The 12603-nt window shown below is 49.0% G+C and overlaps 1 pseudogene; it reads left to right on the top strand.

Annotated features, from left to right (window-relative positions):
* Positions 1 to 2431: 2431 nt before the first annotated feature.
* Positions 2432 to 4141, top strand: LOC136129292 (heat shock factor protein 1-like; annotated as a pseudogene).
* The last annotated feature ends 8462 nt before the right edge of the window (positions 4142 to 12603 follow it).

Below are 12603 nucleotides of genomic sequence, written 5' to 3' on the forward strand. Positions count from 1 at the left end.
AAAAAGTTGTGCATGCAAGTTGGGGAGGGTCCTAGGACAAGTCAGGTGTGGAAAAAGAAACCGGATAATTGGCCAAAGGTAAACAAAGACTGGGAAGAGCCACGCTGTATAAATGATTTAACCGACTCTTTACTCCTCCTCATTAGGGAGAACGCCCACACCCTTTCTCTCTGGGTGTGTTACCTCTGCCTTGCTTCTGTCTTAACTAAACTGTTTCTCTGTGTGCTCTCCCACTTGTTGTGCTGTGTCTCTAATAATAAACTTCATACCTGTTTTTACAGTTTTTGTCTCCCTGAGAAATGCATTTTTCAGTGGAGGCAAGAGCCACAGAAAATTTACTTCTAGTCTCCAGCCCTTGCTGGTCTAGTGGCTAGGATTCCTGGTTTTCATCCAGGCTACCCAGGTTCAATTCCTCGGCAGGGAACTAAGATCTTGCTTCAACCCACCACTCACTGCTGCTGCGTCTCCAAGATCATCAGGATAAAGAAGGCAATGGAGGTCAAGAGTGATCACAGAGGTGGATATTAGAAAGTGTTGGGTCTTGGAGACCAAGGAAAGTGTCCCAAGAAAGTGGAAGTCCACTTATCTGGTGCTGGGGAAATCAAGTAAGAGGAGGTCTGGAAATTTATTGTATTTAGTTACATCCAAGTCATTGGGAGATTTAGGAGAGTAAGAGGCAGAAGCCCAACTGGAGTGGGTTGTGAAAAATGAGTGGGAGGTGGGGGATGGGAAAAGCCAATACTAACAATTCTTATTTGGAGGAGGACAATAGGATTATTCTTTATCCCTTTTATTGGTTTTCATTATAATGTTTACTGCAGTTTATTTTATATATATATATATATATATATATACACACACACACATATTGTCTTCTCTTCTTTATCTGTGGGTCTCCTTTCTTAAAACTGGAATCATAGGCTTCCCTGGTGGCGCAATGGTTGAGAGTCCGCCTGCCGATGCAGGGGACACGGGTTCGTGCCCCGGTCTGGGAAGATCCCACATGCCGCGGAGCGGCTGGGCCCGTGAGCCATGGCCGCTGAGCCTGCGCATCCGGAGCCTGTGCTCCGCAACGGGAGAGGCCACAACAGTGAGAGGCCCGCGTACCGCAAAAAAACCCAAAAAACAAAAAGAAACTGGAATCAAAGCTCTATGAGGCTGGCAACCAACACTGTCTTGTCCAGTCTGTGCAGTATACTGGACACTGGAAATATTTTTGAATCAATTGATGAAAAAACCAATGCTAAACAAAAGGTTTACAGAAGTAGTCCATCCCCAAACAAAGATATATCTTGATCCAAGGACAAATTTGTGCTTCATTTCTTTGAACTTGAAAGAAATTTTAAGCTCTTTTGGTTAAATCTTGAGAATTGGACATTCAAGTTCCTCTCACCTCATGCCGCAAACCTCCCTGAAATGGGATAAGAAAGGCACAAAGAGAACAGGGGAAGAGACAATATCAGACAGGAGAAGACAACATCTTAATTGGAAAGCTGGTGGAGCTGAGAGAAGAGTGATTACTGACCTTGTCAATCCGAAAAAGCAAAACCTAAGGGTGAGCGCAGGAGCTGTGGGCAACAAGAAGCAATTCCTGAGGCAGAACTTCGGGAAGATGTAGGAATTTCACAGCTCTAGTTTCCCGTGAAAGCAGAGGTGCAAGGAGAGGATGGATTAAAAGTTTTTGAAGAAGCTGAGATACCTGCAGTTAATTCCCCCCACAGTTGGTAACCAGGCAACTCCCAGGCCAGCCCATCACGCTGAGAGAAGACTGGGGAAAGGCCAAACCAGACAGATTCTGGCCTTGGGGACACCGAGTCCAAATGAGCAGAGAGCAGGCTCCATACTGAACACAGGGGCCTTTAGTGAAGACCTATATCCCAAGCAGTGAACCACCAGCCCCCTTTCCCCATTTGGTTCCCAGAAGACTGACAATCCACTCTCACCCCCCAGGAGGCAACTGACTCCTTCAAGAAAAAATACCCACAGGTATTGACGTTTGAATGTGATTCAAAAAATTTGCCATTCTGCGTGCAGGAAAGTGCGGAGTCCTAACCACTGTCCTGCCAGGGAATTTCCATGCTTCAAAAATTTAAAAGTCTGGATTCCCACTCAATTATCTGAAGGCCACTAGTTCCCACCTAGGTTCCAGAGTGGCCCACCAGCTTGTGGGTGTCTTGCTTTTAAATAGGAGTGCTCAGGTCAGGACTGTATACTGTATTTGAGGGAGACTTTGGACATGAACAAAAAATCAAAATAAAAAGTTAAAAAGAGGCCGGTGGGCGGCGCCGGCGAGAGCTCACCCGTCGCAAGATGGCGGCAGGCATGTGGGCCGCAGGCTCCGGTCCGGTTCACATCCGGGCGGCCCGCGGTGGCGGCCGGCCCGTGGTCTCTCCTCGTGGTCACTCCCTCCGCCTCTCCCGCCTTGCCCGGGATGGATCTGCCCGTGGGCCTGGGCACGGCGGAGCCCAGCAACGTCCAGGTCTTCCTGACCAAGTTGTGGACCTTCGTGAGCAACCAAGACACGGACGTTCTGGAGCCCGAGCTGGAGCAGCGTCCACGTGCTCAACCGGGGCCCGTCTGCCAAGGAGGTGCCACCTAAGTCCTCCAAGCACAGCAGCACGGCCAGCTTCGTGGGGCAGCTCAACATGTGTGGCTTCCGGAAGGTGGTCCGCATTGAGCAGGGCAGCCTGGTCAAGCCAGAGGGGGACGACACCGAGTTCCAGCACCCGTGCTTCCTGCGCGGCCAGGAGCAGCCCCTGGTCAAGAGGAAAGTGACCAGCGTGTCCACTCTGCGGAGCGAGGACATAAAGATTCCCCAGGACAGGGTCACCAAGCTGCTGACCGACGTGCAGCAGATGAGGGGGAAGCAGGAGAGCATGGATTCCAAACTGCTGACCGTGAAGCAAGAGAACAAGGCCCTGTGGCGGAAGGTGGCTGGCCTGCAGCGGAAGCACGCCCAAGTCGTCAACAAGCTCATCCAGTTCCTCATCTCGCTGGTGCAGTGGAACTAGATCCTGGGGGTGAAGAGAAAGATCCCCCTGATGCTGTACGACAGCTATTCCATGCCCAGTACTCCCTGGAGCACATCCACGGCCCGGGCCCCTACTCGGCTCCGGCATGGCCTACAGCGGCCGCAGCTTCTGTTCCCCAGATGCTGTTGCCGGCTCGGGACCCTTCATCTCTGACATCACTGAGCTACCCCAGTAGCCCCTTGGCCTCTCCAGGCAGGAGCATAGACGACTAGAGGCCCCTGTCCAGTAGGACCCTGGTTCGAGTCAAGGAGGAGCCCCCCCAGCCCACCTCGAAGCCCCCGGGCAGAGGATGCTGGTCCCGGGCACCCGTCCACCATGGTGGATACGCCCCTGTCCCCAACCACCCTCATTGACTCCATCCTGTGGGAGAGCCTGCGCCGGCTGCCTCGGCCACACCCTTCATAGACGCGGAGGTGGAAGGGGGTGACCCCTCTCGCCCCTGCCCGCCTCGGCCCCACACCCCATCCCTCCCAGAAGTACCTCAGCATAGCCCGCCTGGACAATTTGACTCGCGCTCCACAGATGTCTGGGGTCGCCCGCTTCTTCCCCTGCCCCTCCTTCTCTCTGCGTGTTTGAGTCCAGCCAGGGGACCGAGCTCAGGGACCACTTGGACGCCATGGACTCCAACCTGGGCGACCTGCAGACCAAGCCGACTAGCCACGGCTTCAGCGTGGACACCAGTGTCCTGCCGGACCTGTTCAGCCCCTCGGTGACATTGCCCAACGGGAGTCTGCCTGACCTTGACAGCAGCCTGGCCTGCGAGACCCCCAGGCCTCGCGAGGCAGAGAGCAGCAGCCCTGACTTGGGGAAGCAGCTCCTGCTGGACCCGGGCTCCGTGGACGTGTGGGGCAGCGGTCTGCCGGTGATCTTTTTTTTTTTTTTTTTTTTTTTTTTGCCGTACGCGGGCCTCTCACTGTTGTGGCCTCTCCCCATGCGGAGCACAGGCTCTGGACGCGCAGGCTCAGCGGCCATGGCTCACGGGCCCAGCCGCTCTGCGGCATGGGGGATCTTCCTGGACCTCGCAGGAGGACGACCATGCCGATGACCCCACCATCTCCCTGCTGATGGGCTCTGAGCCCCCCAAAGCCAGGGACCCCACAGTCTCCTAGAGGCCCAGGTCTGGGCATGGCCTCCCAGACCAAGGGTCCGGCCCCGTGTGCCAAGGCTTGCTTAGGGCTTCATAGCCACACTTGGACTGACTAGTACACGGGTGTTCATAGAACTATATTTTGGATTTTTACATGAGAAACCCCCTTTCCCCTTCCATAGAGATATACAGATACATACGAGAACGGACGGGTGGATGGACAGACGGACAAGACAGGCAGAGATCTAAGAACAACGGGCTTTGCCTGTGTCAAAAAACAAACAACAACAAAATACAGAGCAAACAGAGGCAGAGAGAAGAGGGAATGTCACATCTATAATAAACTTCCTCATAGATAAGCTAGAGTATCTCTGAAAGAAGAACAGGATGCTGTGAAACATGAGCAAGGAGGTGCTGTAAGATGATCAACAGTATATGAGAAATAAAACCTTAAGGCCCATTTTAAGGTCCAGACTTTTCTTCTTATGAGGGAAAGAAGCTACTGGTATTTAAAAAACAACAGTTGGCATTATTATCCTTAGCTCAACCAACCAAAAATGGTATGTATCTTCTTTTTCTGTCTTGAAAATGAAGGGAGTCTCTAAAGAAAGAAATGTATCTTACTCTGAGAAATTACTGTTTGTTCTGGTTATTTAGGAATTGTATTGGTTTGACACTGCAATTAATTTACAAAGGAATTCTTCCTATTGAATAGATAACATACTGCAAAATCCCAAAGGGAGAAAGGTGCATCGCTTGTTTTCTCGTGTCCTGCAGCCACCCAGTTCACCTCTCAGGAGCCAAACTCTTTCACTGGTTTCTCCTGCATCTTTCCAGATAGAGGCAATTTACTGTGAAGCCAACTATGCTTCTGCATCAGCGTCCTTTGCTTGCTTAGGCCCCTCCCCAGGCCTTATACCGAATTTTGTATTTGTACTTTTTGTATTCTTTTTCTTAGAAAGGGCCACCAGAATTGTACAAGTTTCAGAGCCCCTCAAACCTGAATCTGCTAGCTTCCAGAGACAGTGTCTTCATATACAAGCATGTATTTGCATATATTCTATAAAAATACGTAAACAGTAGTATATCATATTCATTGTTCTCTGCCTTGCTTTTTTACACTTCATATCTTGAAATCAGTATTTACAAGAGTTGCCTCCTTTTTTAACCATTGTGTTACATTCTATTGTAGGGATAATGGTACTTTTATGTAAACATTCATCTATTGATGAATAATTGAGTTATTTCCACTATTCTACCAATACACATGGTGCTGCAATGAATAACCTTGTATGTAATTCACAGTCAGAGTGACCATACCTGCAGGTGTCTGGGGTAGTCCTTACTTGTAACAGTGCTCCCTTAGATTCTCAAAAATGTCCAGTGTAGATGTATATTCTTTGAAGGAGAATCACTAGATTAAAGAATATGTAAATATTTAACTTCAGTAGGTATTATAAAATTGCTGTCTGCAGAGGTTGCACTGGTGCACCCTCCCATCAACGTGTGGACAGTACTAATTTCGTTCCCTGGCCCCTGCCAAATGAGAGTGTTATCAAACTTCTATATCTGTATCTATATGATGGGCAAGAAATAGTGTGTCATTGTTTTTTTTTTTTTTTTTTTTGCGGTACGCGGGCCTCTCACTGTTGTGGCCTCTCCGGTTGCGGAGCACAGGCTCCGGACGCGCAGCCCCAGCGGCCATGGCTCATGGGCCCAGCCGCTCCGCGGCATGTGGGATCTTCCCGGACCGGGGCACGAACCTGTGTGCCCTGCATCGGCAGGCAGACTCTCAACCACTGCGCCACCAGGGAAGCCCCTATCATTGTTATTTTAATTTACTTCTAAAAGTTAGTGAAATTAAGTGTATTTCTATTTCAGTCAAGTGGTTGAAAATCTATTTGAATTTCCCTTCCTATAAATAATCTATGTCTTTGCTCATTTTCTATTGGTTGTCAATATTTTTCTTATTGATTTGAAAGAGATTTTTATATGTTGGGGAGTGCTGCCTGTTATTTAGAAATAACTTCGGGAAAGTAAAGGCTGGAGGTAAATATACACATACTTTATTTTAAACCATGCTTTTCAAACTGGTTTACACACATCCCAGGAAATACTTGTCAGTGTGGCAGGGAACAGAGTAGATGGTGTTTAATAGCATCAGCTCTGGAGCCAGACTGCCGTGTTCATGTTCCAGTTCTGCCTCTTGCTAACTAAGTAACTTTGGACAAATCTTTTAAATTTCATTGACTCAATTAACTATCCATAAAGTAGATAATAATCTCTACTTCACAAAGTTGGAGTTAAAGAGCCTATGCCAAGAAAAGATAGTTAGCTTGGAAAACCAAAATAAACAATAATTCTGGTTCTGTTATTTGGCTTTTTAAAAAGAATCATAAGGGGCTTCCCTGGTGGCGCAGTGGTTGAGAATCTGCCTGCTAATGCAGGGGACACAGGTTCGAGCCCTGGTCTGGGAAGATCCCACATGCCGCGGAGCAACTAGGCCTGTGAGCCACAACTACTCAGCCTGAGCGTCTGGAGCCTGTACTCCGCAACGAGAGAGGCCACGACAGTGAGAGGCCTGCACACCGCGATGAAGAGTGGCCCCCACTTGCCACAACTAGAGAAAGCCCTTGCACAGAAACGAAGACCCAACACAGCCAAAAATAAATAAATTAATTAATTAAAGTACCCTTAATTTAAAAACAAAAATCATAAGGACACACACAAAATTAAGGCAAAGTGATAAGAGTATGCCATGCAAATTTTGAACAAGAATCCAACTGGCACAGATAACTTAACAGACTGTATCAGTTAGCTAATTGCTGTTTTTATTTATTTATTTTTAGTTTTAATTAATTAATTTATTTATGGCTGCGTTGGGTCTTCGTTGCTGCGGGCTTTCTCCAGTTGCGGCGAGCAGGGGCTACTCTTCGTTGCGGTGCGGGCTTCTCATTGCAGTGACTTCTCTTGTTGCAGAGCACGGGCTCTAGAGCACAGGCTCAGTAGTTGTGGAGCACGGGCTTAGTTGCTCCGCGGCATGTGGGATCTTCCAGGACTAGGGATCGAACCCGTGTCCCCTGCATTGGCAGGCGGGTTCCTAACCAGTGCACCACCAGGGAAGCCCCAGTTTCTTGATGGTGTTTTTTGGCCCTGCTGCATGGCTTGTGGGATCCTAGCTCCCCGACCAGGGATCGTACCCGGGCCCATATCAGTGAAAGTGCTGAGTCTTAACAACTGGACCACCAGGGAATTCCCTGAGCACACTCCTCTTTGTTAGATAGGATGCTGCCCAATTCATGAATCATTGAATAAAGCCAATTAGATCTTCAAATTCTCTCTTTCAGTTTGTTTTCTAACACTGTGTATCTCACTATCCCAATATTTTGTGTCTTAACCATTTAACTAACTCACCCTTCTGTGGGTTGGCAGCATGGGCTGGGCTCCTGTATGGATTTCTTGTAATCTCAGCAAAGCTCACTCATATGTTTGTGATCAGCAGCTGGTCAGTTGGACAGCTCTGCTTCTGAAGGTTGCCTGGGTGTTGCTGCAGTGATAAGAGGTGCCTGGGCCACAGGTCTTGTCATCCAGAAGACTAGCCTGAGGTTGTTGGCTGGCGGGGTTTCGGGATTGAGAGCAGAAGTGTACAGGGCTTTCTGAGGCCTTGGCTGGCACAAGGTTGCTTCCACCTGGTTTTATTGACCTAAGCCAGTCACAAGGCCAATCCAGATTCCAGCAGTGCGGCAACAAGCTCCACCTTTTGATGGAGTAGCTGCCGATGTTAGACCCAAACGGTCTCCGAGGGATTCCAACTCGCCCAAGAACCGCCAAGAGTCGAGAGCCGTTGCAACACGGAAGAGGTTTATTAGGAGCCGATGCACCGGGGTTCCCTGAACCTCACGCAGGAGGCCGATGGGGAACCCCTAAAAGCGGAATCACATACTTTTTATAGGTTTATTCATTCATAGGGCGGGTATATTTCATAATGATTGGGTAAATGGGGTGACCTTTAAGCTTATTGGCTTATGCATTCTTGCCTCAGCTGTACTTGTTTGTTCATCAGTTTGCGGTTAGGGCATGTCCTGTATTTCAAGCCTATTTCTCGGAACTATTATTTCTTGAGCCCCCTTTTTCTCGGAACTGTTTTTGCCCAAAGGGATATTTCAGTATCTTACTCACCAGCTGGAAAGTCCAGAAAGGTTTGGATATTGATAGGGAAATAGGGGTGTGGATATAGTTGGGGCCCTTCATTCCCCCCTTTTATTTTTTTGTAACTAATTTCAATCATGGAATTTCAGTTTCTTTCTGCGAGTTTTGGTATTGTTGTCTTAGCATTAACACTTGTACCGAACTGACATGCTGTCTAATAAAGGCTATCAAGCGATTCAAAATGCATGGTCCAAAAGTTAAGAGCAACAACAGAATAATAAGGGGTCCTAACAAGCTGGAAACCAAAGTAGTAAGCCTCTTGTCACCGGGGTATTGTCCTTCTGGTGCCCGGGGCAATGAATGATGCTGACTTTAGTGAGGAGCATGAGGGCAGCTAGCAGGGCCACTATTTCTTCCTTGTTTTTAATTTCTTTGCCCGCCGAGGTGAGCAACCCTCTTTGTTGGTAGATGGTCCCATGAATGTGGGCGGTAGCAAATGCGTACCTACTGTCTGTATAGATGTTTACCTTTTTGTTTTCTGCTAGTTCCAATGCCTTGGTCATGGCGATTAGTTCAGCCCGCTGGGCCGATGCCCCTTGCGGTAATGCGGCTGCCCAGATGACTTTTTTCCCGTCTACTACGGCTGCTCCCGCCCGACACTTACCTTCTTCTAGGAAACTGCTTCCATCGGTAAACCAGGTAACGTCGGCATTGGGGAGGGACTGATCCATCAAGTCTGGTCTACTACCGTGTGCTGCAGCCAGTACTTCTTGACAATCATGGATGACGGTAGTGCTTTCCAAGTCGGGGTCGGGTAGCAAGGTGGCCGGGTTGAGTCCTGTGGCTGAGGTAAACTTAATACGATCTGAGTTTAACAGCAGGGCTTGGTAATGAGTCATCCTGGCATTTGTTAGCCATCTGTTGGGTGGCTGGCGAATCACACTTTCTAATGCATGGGGGGCTGTTATCGTTAAGTTCTGCCCCAAAGTCAGTTTGTCAGCATCTTTGACCAAAGCGGCCACCGCGGCGATTATTTTTAAACAGGCGGGCCATCCTGCTGCCACAGGATCCAATTTCTTTGATAGGTACGCAACCGGGCGATTCCAGGGGCCCAGTTTCTGAGTTAGCACTCCCTTTGCGATGCCTTTATTCTCGGCCACGTACAGATGAAAAGGCTTAGTAACATCTGGTAGCCCCAGAGCCGGGGCTGATAGTAGGGCTCGTTTAATTCGGTCAAAAGCCCGTTGTTCTTTATCACCCCAAGCAAAAGGGATGCCATTTTTGGTCAGGGGATATAAAGGGGCTGCTAATTCAGCAAACCCCGGAATCCATAGCCTACAAAATCCGGCCGTCCCCCAAAATTCCCTAACTTGTTTGGGACTCTTGGGGGCCGGTATCCGGGCAACGGTGTCTTTCCTGCTTTCCGAAAGCCATCTCTGTCCTCCTTTTAACAAGTACCCCAGGTAACTAACCTGTCGTTGACATATTTGTGCTTTCTTTGCTGAAGCCTGATATCCCAATGTTCCCAGTTCCGTTAACAGCCTCTCAGTTCCCTTGATGCAGTTCTCTTGGGTTTCAGCAGCTAAAAGAATATCATCAACATATTGAAGTAGAGTTACCTGGGGATTGGATTCTCTATAAGATGCCAAATCCTGGTGGAGAGCCTCGTCAAAAATGGTGGGGGAGTTCTTGAATCCTTGTGGCAGGTGAGTCCAAGTCAGCTGGCCTGACATCCCCGAGGCTGGATCCTTCCACTCGAAAGCAAAGTAGGGCTGACTAAGAGAGGAGAGTCTCAGGCAAAAAAAAGCATCTTTAAGATCCAAAACAGTGTACCAAGTGTGCTGAGGTGGAAGAGTACTTAAATGATTATAGGGGTTGGGTACCGTGGGGTGGAGGTCCATTACCCACTTATTTACCTCCCGTAGATCTTGTACCGGTCGGTAATTATTAGTTCCTGGCTTTTTAACTGGCAAAAGAGGGGTATTCCATGCAGATTGGCACCTTACCAGGATCCCTAATTCCAGCAACCTTTGTATTTGAGGACGGATGCCATCTCGGGCTTCTTTACTCATGGGGTACTGGCGGACCGTCACCGGGGTGGCGGTTGCTTTGAGTTCTACCACCACGGGGGGCCGATATTTTGCCATTCCCATACCGGCAGTTTCTGCCCAAGCCTGTGGAAACCTGGTCATCCAATCCTGCATGTCAACTTGTGGAGGCGAGGGTGCTTCATATATCCTATGTTCATCTTCCAGCTTCATGGTCAAAATTTGAAGTATTCTCCCTTGGTTGTCAGTTATGGTGGGCCCTTCTGGTTGAAAGTGGATTTGGGCCCCCACCTTAGAGAGTAAGTCTCTGCCTAGTAGAGGGTATGGGCACTCAGGTATGACCAAGAATGAGTGGGTTACTTGTCCCACCCCAAGGTCTACTGTCCTTCGTGTGGTCCATGAGTACTGCTTATTTCCTGTAGCCCCCTGGACCCATGACCTTTTAGACCCATGACCTTTTAGTTGAAAGGGGGCCTTTTGAGTGGAGGAGGACTGAGTGCTGAGCTCCGGTGTCCACCAAGAACTGGACGGGTTCCCCCTCCACTTTAAGAGTTACCCTGGGCTCGGAGAGAGGGTTCGAGCCCTGACTTCCCTAATCTTCCTCTTCCAGGGTAAAAATTTTTTCTCTGATTGGCTTTCCCTCGTTTTTCTTTTTAGGGCATTCTCTTGCCCAATGACCTTTTTCTTTACAATAAGCACATTGATCCTTGCCTAATGGTAGCCTTCTGTTCATTGCCCATCCTTCCTGTCTATTTCTGTCTCTAATATTTTCTTCTCTGACTACAGTGGCCAATATCTTACTCAAATTTTTCTCTTGCCGCCTGTCCCGCCTTAATTCACGGGCCTCCTGTTCCTTCTGCTTTCTTTCTTCCTTTTCTTCTTCCGTTTCCCTCTTATTATATACTTTATCTGCCTCTTTTACTAAATCTTGGAGGGAAAAACTTTGCAGGCCATCCAGCCTTTGTAATTTTTTTCTAATATCTGAGGCCGTCTGGTCAATAAAGGCCATTGCTATGGTGGCCTTATGTTCCTCAGAAGTTGGATCATAAGGAGTGAATCGTCTAAAAGCCTCCATTAAGCGTTCTAGGAACACGGTTGGCGATTCCTGGGGCCCCTGAATTACTTCTCTTACCTTAGCCAAATTCGTGGGGCGCCTGGCCGCTCCATGGAGACCCGCCACCAGAGCCTGGCGATACATTTTTAGGCGCTCCTTACCTTCTGGGGTATTAAAGTCCCAATTCGGCCTGACGAGTGGAAAACCGGCATCAATCTCGTTAGGCAACTGAGTAGGTTGTCCATTGGCGCCTAACACATTCTAGCCTCCAGGAGAACCCGTTGCCTCTCCTCAGTTGTGAGGAGAGTCTGGAGGAGCTGTTGACAATCATCCCAGGTGGGTTGGTGGGAGAAGACAAGAGACTCTATTAGAGCAGTAAGAGCCTGTGGATTTTCAGAGAAAGTAGGGTTATGCATCTTCCAGTTATAAAGATCTGCAGAGGAAAAGGGCCAGTATTGAAGGGGCCTATTCCCGTGGTCATCGCGGGGGCCATATTCTCTAAGGGGTAAAGCGGTAGAGTCCGGGGAAACAGCCCTCCGGCTTCTGGTGCCCGCCGAGGGACCCCCCCTTTCTGCCATAACAGGTGGCCCTACTGGTGCGGAGGGTTGTGGAGCTGGGGGATTGGGAGGCGGTACGGGGTTTAGGGCTGGAGGGTAAGGTGGTGGGGGATCGAAAAGAAGCAGATCGGACTGCAAGTCTGGATATATCGCCTTTGGTGGGTCCGGGGCTGCAAATGGCTTTTCGGCGTCTGGGGCTTTTTTTAGGGCCAGTACTTCCGACCGTGCTGGAGCGCATGCAGACGTGCCTGTTGAGGAAACAAAGGGCCGGACCCACGGAGGCGGGGAGAGAACCAAATCTTCCCAGACCAGGATATATGGTATCTGGTCTGGGTGTCCGTGGGGTCCTGCGTTAAAGACCCTAGACTTACTAGCCTGACCTTATCTAACAAAAAAGATCCCTCGGGTGGCCACCCTGTCTGAAATGTAGGCCACTCAGACGTACACAGCGTTTGCCATTTTCCTCTCCTTACTTCTACTGAAAGGTTGTGGGCCCTAGCCCTAACTTCGGTCCAGTGGCTTAGGGTGAGAGAAAGAGGAGTCGTCATAGTTTGTCCCATTGTCGTCCGTCGAAAGAAAGATAATAGTACAGAAAAACAATAAACTTTCAGAAGACACACATTGATACTGCCGCCGCAAGCTTAAAACGGAAACCAACTCAAATTCAGATGGCAGC

Source organism: Phocoena phocoena, chromosome 10, assembly GCF_963924675.1.
Source record: "Phocoena phocoena chromosome 10, mPhoPho1.1, whole genome shotgun sequence".
Lineage (NCBI taxonomy): Eukaryota > Metazoa > Chordata > Mammalia > Artiodactyla > Phocoenidae > Phocoena > Phocoena phocoena.